The following is a 17,477-nucleotide window of genomic DNA, read 5'->3' on the forward strand; positions in this document are numbered from 1 at the left end:
CATCACAGCCTGCACGGTTGTTAGGTAACATTTTCTGACAAACCATCCATACCTTACATCACAGCCTGCGCGGTTGCTAGGTAACATTGTCTGGTCATCCATGCATACCTTACATCACAGCCTGCACAGTTGCTAGGTAACATTGTCCGGTCATTCATGCATACCTTACATCACAGCCTGCACATTTGCTAGGTAACATTGTCTGGCCATCCATGCATACCTTACATCACAGCCTGCACGGTTGCTAGGTAACATTGTCTGGTCATCCATGCATACCTTACATCACAGCCTGCACATTTGCCAGGTAACATTGTCTGGTCATCCATGCATACCTTACATCACAGCCTGCACAGTTGCTAGGTAACATTGTCTGGCCATCCGTGCATACCTTACATCACAGCCTGCACGGTTGTTAGGTAACATTTTCTGACAAACCATCCATACCTTACATCACAGCCTGCGCGTTTGCTAGGTAACATTGTCTGGTCATCCATGCATACCTTACATCACAGCCTGCACAGTTGCTAGGTAACATTGTCCGGTCATCCATGCATACCTTACATCACAGCCTGCACAGTTGCTAGGTAACATTGTCTGGCCATCCGTGCATACCTTACATCACAGCCTGCACGGTTGCTATGGTTTCACTTCCATCACACATTTTGTCACGTCACGTTACAGAAATTTTCCGATGACCCCCAGCCGTACGACATATTTATGTCATAATTTCTGGTACAGTACATTTGTCAGTTGTGTCCGGAATGTCAGCGGCAGTGATACTTGTGTGATCACATTTTGAGAATGTTCACGTTTATACGTTCTATAGCAATATGTTTTGTTTTATGTCATACCTTTCATTCTGAAACCAAACATCACATTTTCTTGTAATAATGGCACCAACATAATCAATCAAATTATGAGTCCATTATGCGCTGAGTGGCGGAAAGTCACGGGAAGGGTTTCCCATTAGAAAATGTGCCGTGTATAACCCCTGAGTGTTGCGGCGTAGCTGAGCAGTCTGTTACAGTCACCAGTGTCGTGAAGATGGCAACAAGTTGGGAGTTAACCGACTTTGAACGTGGGATGTTCATCGGCGCATGGGTCATAGGTCATAGCATTGCGGAGATTACACGCGAATTTGGGTTTCCGAGGTCAACAGTGTCGAGGGTGGATCTTCAATATCACGGAGAGAATGTTACCACCCGAGTGAACCGCCGCGCGGGAGGACCACAGGTGTTTAAAGAACGGACATCACATCGCCTTCGCAGAACCATACCGCGCGCTCGACGGGGTACTGTGAGTTTGATCACCGCCCAGTTGAATATTGGGAGTCAGGAACTCATTTCTACCAGGACTGTAAGGACGCAACTGCACCGCATGGGACTTCACCAGCTGACGGCCAACTCGTGTCCCATTGCTGGCACCTCGACACAGAGCTCAACGACGTGGATGGGTTGGTGGCGTGTGGTATGGTCTCATGAATCCAGGTTCCACTTGTATTGAGCTAATGGGCGCGTAAGAGTGTGGCCCTAGAGTACCCTTATTGAGATGGCATGTTTCAACAGGACATTGCACCATGTCATCACTGTGTGGGGGGTGCACACAGATGGTTGCAGGAGCTCTGCAGTGAATTTTTGACCATGGATTGGCTCTTCAGATCCCCCGTTATTAATTCAATCGAGCACTCATGGGATGTTGTCGGGTTAGCGTGCTGGCGTTTGGTCGCAAGGGTCCCAGATTCGATTCCCGGCATTGTCGGGAACTTTAACCACCATTGGTTAATTCCGTTGGCACGGAGACTGGCTTTATGTGTCGTCTCCATCATCATTTCATCCTCATTACCACGGACAAGTTGCCTTAAGGGCGTCAGATCAAAGGACCTACACCTGACGAGGGGATCATGTCCTAAGGCACTCCCGACACTAAAAGCCATACGCCATTTCATTTAATTTGATCAATTTCGATTTTTTCTTTAGCTGTAAGCTATCATATAAAGCTCTATATGTCGGTGCAAGAACTGTACTACTCCACTGATTTGGTGCGTAATAGGAACTCTCGGGGTTGTTTTAACTCTTTCTGCTGGCTTATGAACCCAAGAGCTGTCTGTTTGTTACAGCGCATATTAGGTCATTGTTGAGTTGAGGAACATTTTATGAAAGGCAGTTGTGATAGTGTATACACTCTGGAAAGACAGGGAAATCATTCTGTTGTATGTACGATGATACTATTGGTAGAAAGTGTCAAAATGAGGTGATTAGAATAATAATTTCTTACAAAGCGAGATTAATGATGACATCATAGTCTTGTATATGTTCTCGGCACAGAATAAGAACCTCGGTAATTTTTATTTTCTGTGCACGATTTTCGAAGGACTTGGGAGATTTGAGAAAATAATACACCTGTATCCACACCCCGGACACAGCTTCCTCCTCTGCGACAAGACCTTTGGTGCAATCGAGAAGGGAAGACGAATGCGAGAGATAATTTACTTGTCGTGCTCTGGTGCAGAATTCGAGTCGCAAGTTCATGACTCACTTCCAAATCTTCTTCAGAAGTTCGTGTGAGCCTCATTTCCTTGGTTTGTATACATCTTGTAACAATGTTTACTCTCACTGTAAGTGTGCTGTATAATTGGTAGTTGAGGTAAATAGTACTGGTTACTGTATTCTCCGGGGCATGAAACAAGACAGCTCCAGTGGTTGTGAGAGGAGATGTATGTCACTAGCTGGTGTACGTAGATAACCCTAAAGTTTTCGACATATATAATTGAGGCGTCTAGTATCAAAACCGGCCAAGACACTCAAGGCATATTTTTCAATATGGACGAAAAACCTGTAGAGACAAAGCAATGATGGTCAGAAAAGATTTTTTTTCACAGTTATATCCTTAATGGTTTAATATTTAAGTTCCGCTGTTTTGAGAAATCTAACTCATAATTAACCCATCTTTTTTGTTAATTTAAATTTTGACTTGGCCGTTTTTGTTGCAATTTTGTACAATTTCACAAGGTATGAAAGTAAATCTTTCAGTTCTCCACTCGGAACAATATCCACGTTAGAGCACACAATAATGACAAAATACGAGCACACCGGAAATAGGACTGCTTTGGCGCCAATGACGGTAAGAAGCCCGCGAATACGTAAATCAGTGTTGCAAACGAACAAAAAAAATATAATGACTTCAAAGAATATACTTTACAAGGAACGATTTTGCCTACTGGTATTATCACATTGTTGCTTAATATAACAACACAAGATTCCACACAATAATGCTGCATCATAAAGATTGTCGCTCGTTCCTTGACTTGGCCGGTTTTGAATTCACTGGCTGCATGACTTGGCCGATTCTGTTGCACGACCGAGAATTCAGTGCTCTATAACATGAAGACATGGCCGATTTTAAAGCATATTCTTATTTCACCTGATAGTGCTATACTTCTACTTTAAATTGATAACCTTAACTCATTTTCGTAAATTTTGTGACTTGGCCGGTTTTGATACTAGACGCCTCAATTATTTTATGAAGTTTTTGTCTCCCGAAAACTATATAATTTTGGAGTTGTCTGCTTCTTGCGCCGCACTCTTCAGTTGTGGATAGCAGTGCAAGATGCGTGACTCCAGATCGATTGCAACACCTTCGAGAATCGATGCCTCGCCAAATTGCAGCCGTTTCGAGGAACCGCGGAGGAGCAACTCGTCTTCACATGACACTTGGCTACTCAGTGATTATGTTAATTCTGATAGCACGAAATAAAGACAAGGATTTTTGTAGATGATGTTATTCTGTACAGAGTAATAAATAAGTTACAAGATTGTGAGCAACTGCTACATGACCTCGATAGTGTTGTGAGATGGACAGCAGGCAATGGTATGATGATAAACAGGGTTGTGAGTTTCACAATTAGGAAAAGTCCTCTCGGTTTTAACGACTTCGTTGATGGGGTGAAAGTTCATTTTGGGGATCATTGTAAGTACCTAGGTCTTGTTATAAGGAATGATCTTCATTGGGGTAATCACATTAATATGATTGTAAATAAAGGGTACAGATCTTTGCACATGGTTATGAGGGTATTTAGGGGTTATAGTAAGGATGTAAAGGTGAAGGCATATAAGTCTCTGGTAACACCCAAACTAGGGTATGGTTCTAGTGTATGGGACCCGGGACCCTCACTAGGATTACTTGATTCATGAACTGGAAAAATCCAAAGAAATGCAGCTCGATTTGTTCTGGGTGATTTCCGACAAAAGAGTAGGGTTACAAAATGTTGTAAAGTTTGTGGGTGGGAAGACTTGGGAGAAAGGAGACGAGCTGCTCGACTAAGTGGAATGTTCCGAGCTGTCAGTGGAGATATGGAGTGGAATGATATCAGTAGACAAATAAGTTTGAGTGGTGTCTTTAAAAGTAGAAAAGATCACAAAATGCAGATAAAGTTGGAATTGAATGGGACAAAGTGGGGAAAAATTATTTTATAGGAAAGGGAGGAACGGATTGGAATAACTTACCAAGGGAGCTGTTCAATATATTTCCAATTTCCTTGCAATCATTTGACAAAAGGCTAGGAAAACAACAGATAGGGAATCTACCACCAGGGCGATTGCCCTAAATGCAGATATTAGTGATTGATTGATTGATTGATCGATCGATTGATTGATTGATCGATTTATTGATTGATTGATTGATTGATTGATTGATTGATTGATTGATTGATTGATTGATTGATTGATTGATTGATTGATTGATTGATTGATTGATTGATTGATTTCTAACAATGCTCCGTTTATATCTAATATCACATTTTACTGAACGTGGTGCGAGCTATCGTGTCCCAGAACTGAGAGCGACCACTGAAGGGTTGATGGCGCATGCGGAGAAAGAAGCGAGCTAATGGGCAGGAGGCGCAGCGAGTTGCATACAGTGACAACCGATCTATATTTAGGGCTGTCACCCAGTTTGCGCATTTCCCACTAGTTGTATAGCCAGACTCTTGTTGAATAACTTCAGGAAGGTAGGTGGGACGATCTAGATGTCAATTTCTGTGATACACTGAAGTATTTACTGGTAGCAATTCCTATAAAACCACCTGAAATTCTCTCAGTAGGCGTCGCGTAATGCACGACAATGCTAGGACACATGCAGGCAGCAGCACGTGTGAGGTTGGAGGACCGGGCCATCCTCCCTTCAGCCCTGACCTAACGCTCACTGATTTCCAACCCTGAGTGGTACGCGATTCAACATGGCCTCGTGACGTGGCTTCAGGCGCAAGACGCAGATTTATTTCACACTTTTGAGGTCCCCATCAGCTTCCACAGCAGGGGCATTAGAGTTTGGGGAAGATCAGGCAAAGGTGGAACGAGCCCTTCATCCTGCAGTGTCCTGAGTAACAAGCGGGTTGCATCATATTCTGCGGTGGGATCAAGTTTGATCGACGGACATCTCTAACTCCTGTTCAGGATAAGACTCATTTCACACCGCGTGGTTTTCGGCGTAGAGATATTGTTTTGATACTGCAACGGTTTATTGCAGTTGTAGGCTCAGTAAGCTCAGGTCATATAACAAAATGTTCTTGCTATGAATCATGAGTAAATCATTGCCTTGTGGTTTTTCACCGTCATAGAAGGAGAAAAAGTCGAAATCTCCGTCTTAGGATGCATTTCATTAATCAGAGGAGAGAGGAAGTCGGATTATTTACAAATTGTTTGAAAATCTCAGGAACGAAAAAGAAAAATTCAATTGCCATAGCAAAGGTCTGTCGAGCGCCAGAGTAATCAAAACTAGAGAATCAACATCGTGAATTTCACAAAATCCAACAGTAAATCCACGAATGCAATGCATTGAACACTTTACCGACAAAACGAAACGCTATGTCTATAAACTAAACTAAACACAAGTTATCTCTCGGGAGCGACTTCCTCTACATCTGGCGTACGATTAAGAAACCGTCCGGTGTAAAAGCATGAATTTGGTTACGTGCACCACTGAGACAACGATAGCTGTCGATTCCAGTGGCAATGCACGCCAGTGGCCCCACATCGGGACCTTTTAATGCTCTTCTGCACTGCGCAAGGAGAATGTGACCGAACGGCCAAAACCACACAGTCTGCTACCTTGTCCGGTATCCTCCAACCTCCAGTTACGGGATTTGTTACCTCTGCGGACGAGGGCTTCACACTAGTTGGTTGTAATTTTGGTGCCAATTGACCCAGAGTGGTCAACGAGTTCCTTGAGACGCATGCCATACAGTGAATGGCGTGGCCGACATGTTCTCCGGACATGGATTGTCTTTGGCGTGAACTGAAGAAAACAACTGCCCGGCGTCCTAATCCTCCTGCCAACATTCAGCAACTCGGTCAAGCTGCTATCAGAGAGTGAGATCACCTGCCCTCAAAGCAAGTTGGATTCTTTGATGCTGAGTATGCCTCGTCGTATTCAGGCATGCCTCAGGGCACGAGGTGGGTATACACGGTACTGATCAGCGACACAATAAACGATAATTTTGTGTTCGAAATCCCACATCACCAATCTTGTGCTTTAATAATAATAATAATAATAATAATAATAATAATAATAATTAGGAGAATTTCAGATTGATCATGTGGCAATATCATATGATTACCAAAAGGAAATTCATGATGTGCAAGTGCGCAGAGGTGCTAACATCGATTCGGATCATTATTTAAGCAGAATCAAAATTAAATTCACACCCAAAGGGAAATTCAACAGGAAAACATCGGTGATTCCAAAATTTGATCTGCACAAAATCAAGGACTCCAAAATTTCAGAAGAATGGGAAAAACGACCTGCAGAGAGCTGGGAGAATTTCCAGACTAAAATCATCGAAACGGCGAAGGACCTAATCCCTCTTCGCAAGAAACCAAAACATCCTTGGTGGAATCAAGAATGTGAGACCGCACTAGAAGAAAGGAAAAAGGCATTTCAAAACTACAATTGTAACAAATCAGAAGAAACACAGAAGAAATTCTTCGAAGTTCGCAAGCATGTATCCAAGATTTTAAGACAAAATAAACGGAAATACGTCAATGTCCAACTGAAGTCAATTGAAGACAACTTCAAAAATTACAACACACACGATTTCTACAAGACCTTTGCGAACCAAATTAAAGGATATTCCCCACAGAACCTTTGCTTTCGGAAGCACGATGGTAAACTAGCCCTGACAAATAAGAAAAACTGCCAAGAATTAGCTACATATTTTTCACAGCTTTTAAATTGTCCAGAACCCAAAAAGAGATTCCCGAAAGTACAGCCAGAAATCATACCGGAAAATTCGTCACCACCAACTCAAGAAGAAATTTATTCACATATCAAGAAACTTAAAGACAACAAAGCATCAGGGGAAGACGGAATTGTAGCTGAACTTCTGAAAAATTTAGGCCCAAATTCACTCAGAGAAATTACACAAATAATCCAAAACATTTGGCAAACCGAAAAGCTCCCGGATGACTGGAAGATTGCTCTAATCCATCCACTACATAAAAAAGGCAGCAAGTTAGACGTAAACAATTACAGAGGAATCTCACTTGTATCAGTCACATACAAAATACTATCAGCCTGTCTCTTGCATAGAACACAACAACAATTAGAACCCAAATTATCAGAATTTCAAGCAGGATTCAGACCAAACAGGTCATGCCCAGAACAAATTTTCAACCTCAAAACCATACTTAAACTACGAGCCCTCAGACAAAAGCCGACAGTATGCACATTTGTAGATTTCAAAAAGGCATATGATTCGATAGACAGACCCTCCCTATTCCAAATTCTAGAAGAGAGAGGACTAGATCCCAAAACCCTAGAACTCATAAGACAAACACTAACGGGCACAAAATCTAAAGTGAAATTTATGGGAGAAATTTCAGAACCCTTCGACATTCAGACAGGTGTGAGACAAGGTGATGGACTCTCTCCAATTCTGTTCAACGTCGTCCTAGACAAGGTTATGGAAGAATGGGAGAAGGAACTCAAGAAACATGAATCTTGGAAACCGATCCGATTGGGCTTTCCCAAAAACAACCTCTACGTACCATACCTTGCATTTGCGGATGATCTGGCGATTTTCACAGAGGATGAGGAGACTGCCATCAAGCAGCTTGAGATACTTAAGGAATCTGCAGAAAAAGTGGGACTACAGATTTCATTTGAGAAAACTAAATTCTTCTGTTCAAAGACAGATATCACGAGCCTGAGAACAAAATACGGTAAAATCGACCGGGTCTCGTACTTTAAATACCTCGGAGAATTCATCGAACCGACAGGCCTTGAGAAGATCTCACAGCAAAACCGTCTCCAAAAAGTCAAGAAGGCATTAGGGTTAGTTCAAGACATCTACAACAAAAAATGCATGTCAAGACAGACAAAAATTCGGCATTACAACACAGTCATAAAACCAACAGTCCTTTACGCAAGTGAAACATTGTCACTTAACAGTAAACAAGAATTAGAAGAAATAAAAAAGCAAGAGAGGAAGATCATCAGGAAAATCCTAGGAGCAAGATATACCCAAGATGGTTACAGGCTACAATCAATCAAAACAACAGAAAAAGTTTCAAACATTGAAACTGACATTAAGAAAAGACGAATGAAATTCTTTGGACACCTCACAAGATTACCAGAAAATCGACTGTCAAAAAGAATATTAAATTATGTTAGCTCACTTAAGAATTCAACACCTTGGCTGGATGAACTTCGAAAGGACCTCAAAAACGCAAACATATGTGCAACAGACATTTTAGAAAGAGACACCTTCAGACACAAAGTCAACAAGTGGGAAGTTACATCAGAGCAACCAAAGCAAAAACAGTGCAGACCGAAATGGTCGGAAGAACGTAAACAAGCCTTCTCAGAGAGAATGAAAGCCTATTGGAAGAACAAGAAGAACCCAAAGAAAGCTTGATTGAGTTGTTTGCTTAACGTCTTCCATTATTGGGAGAATACGCTAATAATAATAATAATAATAATAATAATAATAATAATAATAATAATAATAATAATAATAATAATAATAATAATAATAATAATAATAATGTTATTGGCTTTAAGTCCCACTAACCATTTTACGGTTTTTGGAGATGCTGAGGTGGCGGAATTTAGTCCTGCAGGAGTTCTTTCACGTGGCAGTAAATCTACCGACACGAGGCTGACGTACCACCTGTCAAGTTGAGGTCAGAAGGCCAGTGCCTCACCGCCCGGCTAATCTTGTGCTTTTGTTGTGTTTCTGTTGATTTTGTATTGCCAATTATTGCTGTTTTCTTTGTATATACGATTCGTAATGTATAATTTGCATTCATACACATGTTGTTGATCGAGTCATCAGTCTATGCACTGGTTTGCTGCAGCTCCCCATGCCACCCTATCCTGTGCTAACCTTTTCATTTCTACGTAACGTGAAACTGCTGTAATCTGCTTGTCGTATTCATACCGTGTTCTATCCACACCATTATTACTTCCTACACTTCCCTCAAAACCTAATGAACAAGTTCTGAATGTCTTAAAATGTGTCCTGTCATGCTATCTCTTTTTCTCGTCAAATTAAACCAAATCGATCTCCTCTCAGCAATCGATTCAGTACCTCTTCATTTGTGATTCGATCTATCCACCTCACCTTCAGCATTTTTCTGTAACACCACATTTCAAACGCTCCTTTTCTCTTTATGAGATAGCTATCGTCCATGTTTCACTTCCATACAATGCTTCGCTGAATAGGAAAGTTTTCAAAGCCATCTTTCTAATTCCTGTATCAATCTTCGATGTGAACAATTTTTGTTAAGAAAGACCTTCCTTGCTTGTTCTACACTGCATTTTAAGTCCTCCTTACTTCTGCAATCGTTGGTTATTTTACTACCCAAGTAAAAATATTGATCTGTTTCCTTTAAGACTTCTTTCGCTAATTCCATATTTCCTGCATTACCTGACTTTATACCGGTGCAATCCATTACCTTCGTTTTGGACTAATTGATTTTTCATTTTGCACCCCTTCCCAAAGACTCTGTGCATATCGTTCATCAATTTCTCCAGATATTGTGATGATTGAGATAAAATAACCATATCCTCGACACATCCAAGAGGATTGATTTCCTCTTTTTAGATTGTAATTCCCTTTCCATATTCGTCTTTGAATTCCTTTACGGCCTGTTCAATATACAGTATATATTGAAAATGAGGGGTGTGAGACAACTTCAAACTTCCCTCGCTCCTTTCTGGATTGCTGCTTCTTTTTCAAAGCCCTCTGTTCTTATCACTGCAGACTGACTGTTGTACAAATTGTAGATAATTCTTCTTTCTCAGTATCTGATCCCAATCCCCTACATAATGTCAAATAGCTTGATCCAATCAACATTCTCGAATGCAGTTTCTAGATCTACGAACGCCCTCTACGTGGGTTTGTCCTTCTTAATAGCAAAATGGAAAGTGCCGTAAGAAAGGAAATGTTTTGAGCACTGTAAGTAACTAGGGAAATAATGTAAAGCTATTCTTCAAATCACTCAACAATGATACAGGAACAAGGCGCAAACAAACATTTAACAAAGCTGAAAAATAATAAGTATGATCAGTAGAATTCTGATGTCAGCATCGCTTTACGATCAAAGTGGCACCGTAATCTAATTGAAAGGAATACGACAGTAAAATTCTGAAACAGGACGTTTGAGTTAAGTATAATGTTGCGGAGAAAATATGGTTTGCAAAGTTAATGCTGGAGTACGTTTAGTTCAAGAACTCCATTAAATTTAAGTTAGGTTGGGAGGTACGGAAATGAAATGAATGTAGCTTCTTTCATGCTAAACTTTCCACGTACGGCTGAACAGTCCAGTTGAGAGGGCTGTTACGTATTTCAGATTTAGTCAAAAATGTTTAATTTCCGCGGTGTATAGGCCTATAAAGAAACTGTTTTCAAAATATTTTATCTCCGATATTGCAGTTAATTAATTTACATAGGATATTCAAATCTCAAAGCTCAGAAAGAAAGAGAAAAGAAGCTTTTGAAATGTGGTGTTACAGAAGAATGCTGAAGGTGAGATGGATAGATCGAATCACGAATGAGGAGATACTCAATCGAATTGGTGAGAGGAGATCGATTTGGCTTGTTCAGTTGGTTTTGGAAGGAAGTGTAGGGGGTAAGAACGGTAGGGGTAGACCAAGGTATGAATATGACAAGCAGATTAGAGCAGAGGTAGGATGCAATAGTTACGTAGAAATGAAAAGGTTAGCACAGGATAGGGTGGCATGCAGAGCTGCATCAAACCAGTCTATGGACTGATGACTCAAACAACAACATTCAAGTCTTTGCAGTCTTGTTCGTGGTCCAAATTGTTCGCGTATTACAGCCTGGAACATACTTCAATAATGAAAACATGTTCAGTAGTTACCTGCTATTGTGTGAGTCACATATTATCTAGCCTGAAGAGCCGTTAGTTGAATGATGCTTTGTGGATGTTAAACAAGGCGTACTCTGTACGTGGAGGATCTATAACTGCCAGTTAGAAATATGATCTGTTAGCCTCTCATATTTTAATGAAGTTTCAAACAGGTGAATGGAGTGCAGCATTTTCCCGATCCGTCAGTGTATAATATTCTCTTACCAGAATAATAAACTTGTGTGTTGTGAAGTTCATCAAACTAGCTTTCTCGAAGGCCATCCAGAAACTCAGTTTCTTTTTATTTTATTCTCTTGTAAAGTAAACATATTTAGCCGGGAAATATGAGTATCCGCGACAGATCTATGACGCAGCAATCACGTATCGGCCGGATAAATCCCGCCTGGTGTCAGTAGCGTAGCAGTAGTGGATCGTGTACTCTCTCCCGCCGCCTCAGAGGTTCGGTCTGTGATAAGGTATTTAGGGATATTGCGAAGGGCCATTCAAAACAAGAGGCGTGCAGGTGTTGTGTTGATCCATGGCGATGCTCGGCGCGCAGCAACTGTTCTGCAGGAGTTCGGCTGAGATGTATTTGATCATCCACCGTACAGTCCTGATCTCGCTCCCAGTGATTTTCATCTCTTCTCGCACCTCAAGAAATTCCCATCATTCACATGGATGAAGAGCTGAAGACGAATGTGACACCCTCATTGCATTCCCAGGTGGGGGACTTCTATGATATCGGCATGCGAAAGTTGATCTCGCGATATGCTAAGTGTCCCAGTTCTGGTGATGATTATGTTGAAAAATAGCTCTAACATGGCTGTACTGGGCGTCAATAAAGTTTATCATGTAACTATTATTTCTTTCTAAAAATAGGGAAACTTAATTTCTTAATGCCCCTCGTATCTGTTAGGGGACAGTCACTTGCTGGAAAGTACAGCAGAAAATTTCGTACCCAGAAATTAATCACGAGAACTATTAAAATGTCTATGCAGCCGAGTTATGAGGTGGTCAACACTATTCGTGAAGAAACTGACGGACTCTCCACAGAAGAATATCTGTACCCAGTCTCACAGTTCGTCGACCGATGCAACCCGATGTCCAGACATGTCTCTCTTCAGCTCGGCTGTGGGGTGACAATCATTGCAGTAACTGAGGCGCGCCGGTGGAGTGAAAGGATGCATTGTCTGTACCCCCTGCGTGTCGTAAGAGTGACGAGCAAAGAACATGTACTGTCTCTCTCGTCGTCTAAGCGCAAAAATAGTATCCTCCCTTGTAGAGGAGAAATGTACCTATACACATTTAATTGATTTAGTAGTCAACAAACTATTGGACTTTCACACATCCAGTGTAAGCGGAAATATGTACATTACATTTGTGGAGTTTGGTAAGTCTCTATGGGCTAGCGAATATAATACAATTTAAGAAAAAAAATTCAGCTGAAATTTGAAAATCTTCTTGAGGACAAGAATTCATTCATCATTAGATACTTTTGGATCTTACTATTACTACTATTCTCGTTTTCATTCCCTACCCTGAAGGGGTGGGGCGGGCCACCTAGAGGGTTACGCCCTCGCTCTGGCCAAGAGGTGCGGCGGGTCAAGGAGATGTGTGGAAAAGGGAAGGTGGGTAAACAAAGTGAAAAATGATAGGGTATGGGTCCGAAGAGGAAAAGTTAGATAGATGGGAAGTAGAATTGTGGAATAGGGAGGTGCATGTGGACGGTTTTGATATAGGACTTAAGAGAGACATTACAGAACTGAAGGAAGAGAAGTTTTAAGCAAGGGGGTGATGAGGGAGTTGAAGAGCAAGGAGATGAAACACCGACGAGAAGGTTACAAGAGAAGTGAGTAAGAGTCGGAAAAGATCAGCGGGGGACGGTGATGGCGAAAAGAAGAAATTAGTTGGAGGAGGGGTTGGACGAACGGGTTGAGGGTGTGGAACCGGAGGAGAGACTGGCCGGGGGCGACGGTAGGTGGTGTTGGATGAATAATGAGAAGGTTAAGGTGGGGAGCGAGAAGGCTCCACTCTGTATCGATGGCTGTAGATGTTGACACCAGTGACAATGAGGTTGTGGACGTCGTCTGCAGTCGGTAGAAGTAGGCGTACCATATACGTCGGGCCTGTACTTGTCTGAATTCGAAAGGCATTACGAGCAGGGACGCCGGCGGAGTGAAGTTCACTGAGGATGTCCTGGTTGGAGATCGAAGGGTCGATGCCACGGATCACACAGCTGGGAAGACCGTGGGACGACGTGGGGAGCTGCGTGGACGGTGATGACGTTGCTACTGCTGCGGCGTTTTCCGGATCCGATGATGGAGGCGACAGTGGCGTTGCGGCGGTGGATGCCGAGGGGTTGTCAGGGAGTGGAAAGGAATTAACTGTCGTAGGAAGTGTAGAAGTGGGTAGGGAGGAGGTCGTAATTAGCGATGGATGACAGGTCGTGACAAAAGTGACAGGTGTATGAGAGGAGGAATAAGCTGCCGTAGTAGAGGTCGTGGTGGTGACAGTTGTCGTGGGGGATAGAGAGAAGGACAGCGATGTAGGTTCTTGCAGGGTCGTGGTCGGTGGCGTGTGTACTACAGGGAGGCGAGTGGGATCGGCGGAAAGTTGAGCAAGTATGGGTTGAGGAGTAGGTTCCACGATGTAGTAATGATCATGAATGGACACGCCGGCGTCGATGAGATGCTTCTGGTCGTCCAACGTATGTAAGTAGAGAAGAATCTGCGTAGATGGTAAGCAGCTGGTGCCATCCAATAGCCGGTAGGCTTCATGGAGTCTGAAGCCGGCGGAGCGGATTGCGATGCAGACGTCATCTTCTGATATGGCTGGAGCGATCTCTGGGATGACACAGGTGAACATGGTGATGGGGAGGCCGACTGCCAACTAGGCGTCAGCCTATATGCCTTTTTGGGGTGGCGAGGTAGCTGACTAAAGATGATGGCCACCCGGCCGCAAAAAAAGAGACGGAGAGATGCGTAGACGTACAACAGTTTCTGCTTTAGAGAGGTCGTTGTGTCCCCAATAAGCGATGTGATATGTCATGTAATGATCTTGGATTTTCCGTTGAGAAGACTGATGCTCTCACGCTAAGTACTTGTAGATATGATCGGCTTTTGGCTTATGACGTGTCAAGAAAATAAGGTGAAACTCTTTATATTTCGCAGAGAACTTTAATCTACGCCTTCAGAAGAAAATCTCGAATTTTCAAGAGGAAGTCTTCTCCAATAATGAGGAATTAAATTTAAGAATGCTGATGCTGTTGTGGTACACTCATTCGCCGCCAGATGGCTCACTGTATGCTGGCACAGCGCTCCAACGGGAGCAGACAACAACATTATGGTAGTGGTACGGTTGTTCGTCACCAGGTGGCTCGCTGTATGCTGGCGTAGCGCTCCAAGCTGGAGCTGACAACAACATTATTGTAGTGGTACGCTTGTTCATCATCAGGTGGCTCGCTCTATACTGGCACAGCACTCCAACCGGGAGCTGACAACAACATTATTGAAGTGGTACGCTAGTTCGTCACCAGATGGCTCGCTTTACGCTGGCACAGCGCTCCAAGCGGGAGTTGACAAAAACATTATTGAAGTGGTACGCTTGTTCTTCACCAGGTGGCCCGCTGTAGGCTGGGACAGCGCTCCAAGCGGGAGCTGACAACAACATTATTGTAGTGGTACGATTGTTCTTCACCAGATGGCTCGCTGTATGCTGGCACAGCGCTCCAAGCGGGAGCTGTCAACAACATTATTGTAGTGGTACGCTTGTTCGTCACCAGATGGCTCGCTGTATGTTGGCACAGTGCTCCAAGCGGGAGCTGACTAAAATATTATTGTAGTGGTACGCTTGTTCGTCACCAGATAGCTCACTGTATGTTGGCACAGTGCTCCAAGCGGGAGCTGACAACAACATTACTGTAGTGGTACGCTTGTTCTTCACCAGGTGGCCCGCTGTAGGCTGGGACAGCGCTCCAAGCGGGAGCTGACAACAACATTATTGTAGTGGTACGCTTGTTCGTCACCAGATAGCTCACTGTATGTTGGCACAGTGCTCCAAGCGGGAGCTGACAACAACATTATTTTAGTGGTACGCTTGTTCTTCACCAGGTGGCCCGCTGTAGGCTGGGACAGCGCTCCAAGCGGGAGCTGACAACAACATTACTGTAGTGGTACGCTTGTTCGTCACCAGGTGGCTCGCTGTATGCTAGCACGGCGCTCCAAGCGGGAGCTGACAACAACATTATTTTAGTGGTACGCTTGTTCAGTCACACAGATGGCTCGCTGTAGGCTGGGACAGCGCTCCAAGCGGGAGCTGACAACAACATTACTGTAGTGGTACGCTTGTTCGTCACCAGGTGGCTCGCTGTATGCTAGCACGGCGCTCCAAGCGGGAGCTGACAAAAATATTATTGTAGTGGTACGCTTGTTCGACACCGCATGGCTCGCTGTATGCTGGCACAGCGCCCCGAGTGGGAGCTGACAACAACATTACTGTAGTGGTACGCTTGTTCGTCACCAGGTGGCTCGCTGTATGCTAGCACGGCGCTCCAAGCGGGAGCTGACAAAAATATTATTGTAGTGGTACGCTTGTTCGACACCGCATGGCTCGCTGTATGCTGGCACATCGCTCCAAGCGGGAGCTGACAACAACATTACTGTAGTGGTACGCTTGTTCTTCACCAGGTGGCCCGCTGTAGGCTGGGACAGCGCTCCAAGCGGGAGCTGACAACAACATTACTGTAGTGGTACGCTTGTTCGTCACCAGGTGGCTCGCTGTATGCTGGCACAGCGCTCCAAGCGGGAGCGGACAACAACATTATTGTAGTGGTACGCTTGTTCGTCACCAGGTGGCTCGCTGTATGCTGGCACAGTGCTCCAAGCGGGAGCTGACAACATTATTGTAGTGGTACGCTTGTTCATCACAAGATGGCTCTCTGTATGCTGGCACAGCGCTCCAAGCGGGAGCTGACAACAACATTATGGTAGTGGTCACGGCCACTGCCTTCGTAATGATCAGGCCGTAGTGTAACTTCTGTGACGTCACGCAAAGAGGCGGTCGGCTAGGTCCTTCCGACCCGCGCAATGCATGCACATATCGTTGTAATGCGATATAATTTCTTTTAGTTACGAAATATTAACGATTGGTTGCATTAATATAACAGATGAAAACAATAACACTGTGATCTTTCGATATATAGTAAATAAGGCCGACATAATTTTAGGAAAATTTGGTTTAGAACGTGATAAAAACAGTCAAAGCATAACGATTGTCTTACTTGTCAACGCACTCAACAAATCATATTTTTCATTGATAAAAGCATGGAGACAACGAACGTACAAAAATAAAATGTGTAATAATAAAAGGCATTACCTCCATAACTTTAGATGTCCATAAATACGGCAGCTTTCCTGGTTTTCTTCTTGGAACTTCCGGCACTATTATTCCAAGACCGTTTGGAGGCACTTTCTTCCACACAAACATTTGTTTGAATTTTACTGTAGTTTTTTAGCAATACATTCGCCCAAATGGTAACACACCGGCCAGCAAGATATACTAATGTTTTCCCACATTCACATACAATTGTAGAGGAACTAAGTTGCATTGCTTCTAGTACCAGATTATTAAGCGCAGATTTTGGGTCCTCAGAATACAAAAATAACATTTTGTAACTATCAGAAACAAGAACTTCAAAAATTTTATACACCTGAATTCCAATTTCAAGTGAGAAACTAGATGGATACTTTAACCCTCCACGATTTAAATGGTTTAAATAACTCACTTCAGGGGGTAAATCACAAATTAAGTCTGAAGCTGTAATTAGAGTTGTCTTACACAACAAGCATTCACATCTGAGAGAGACTTTAAAGCTAACATAGCCAGCAAGAAATATTATTATTTCTGAAGTAGAGGATTCCATCTCAATTTCCTCACTTTCATTTATGACATGGTCATATTCAGCAGGCAAAAGGAATTCATTGGATATGTCCTGGTGTGAAGCTGCATTAATATCTTTGATCATCTCAGAAACATTGAAAATTGCTTGCCTAGACTTTAACTTAAGCAAATTTGTAACTTTTATTTTTCTCTCAGATTCTATTATCTGCT

Source organism: Anabrus simplex, chromosome 1 (assembly GCF_040414725.1).
Source record: "Anabrus simplex isolate iqAnaSimp1 chromosome 1, ASM4041472v1, whole genome shotgun sequence".
Classification (NCBI taxonomy): Eukaryota; Metazoa; Arthropoda; class Insecta; order Orthoptera; family Tettigoniidae; genus Anabrus; species Anabrus simplex.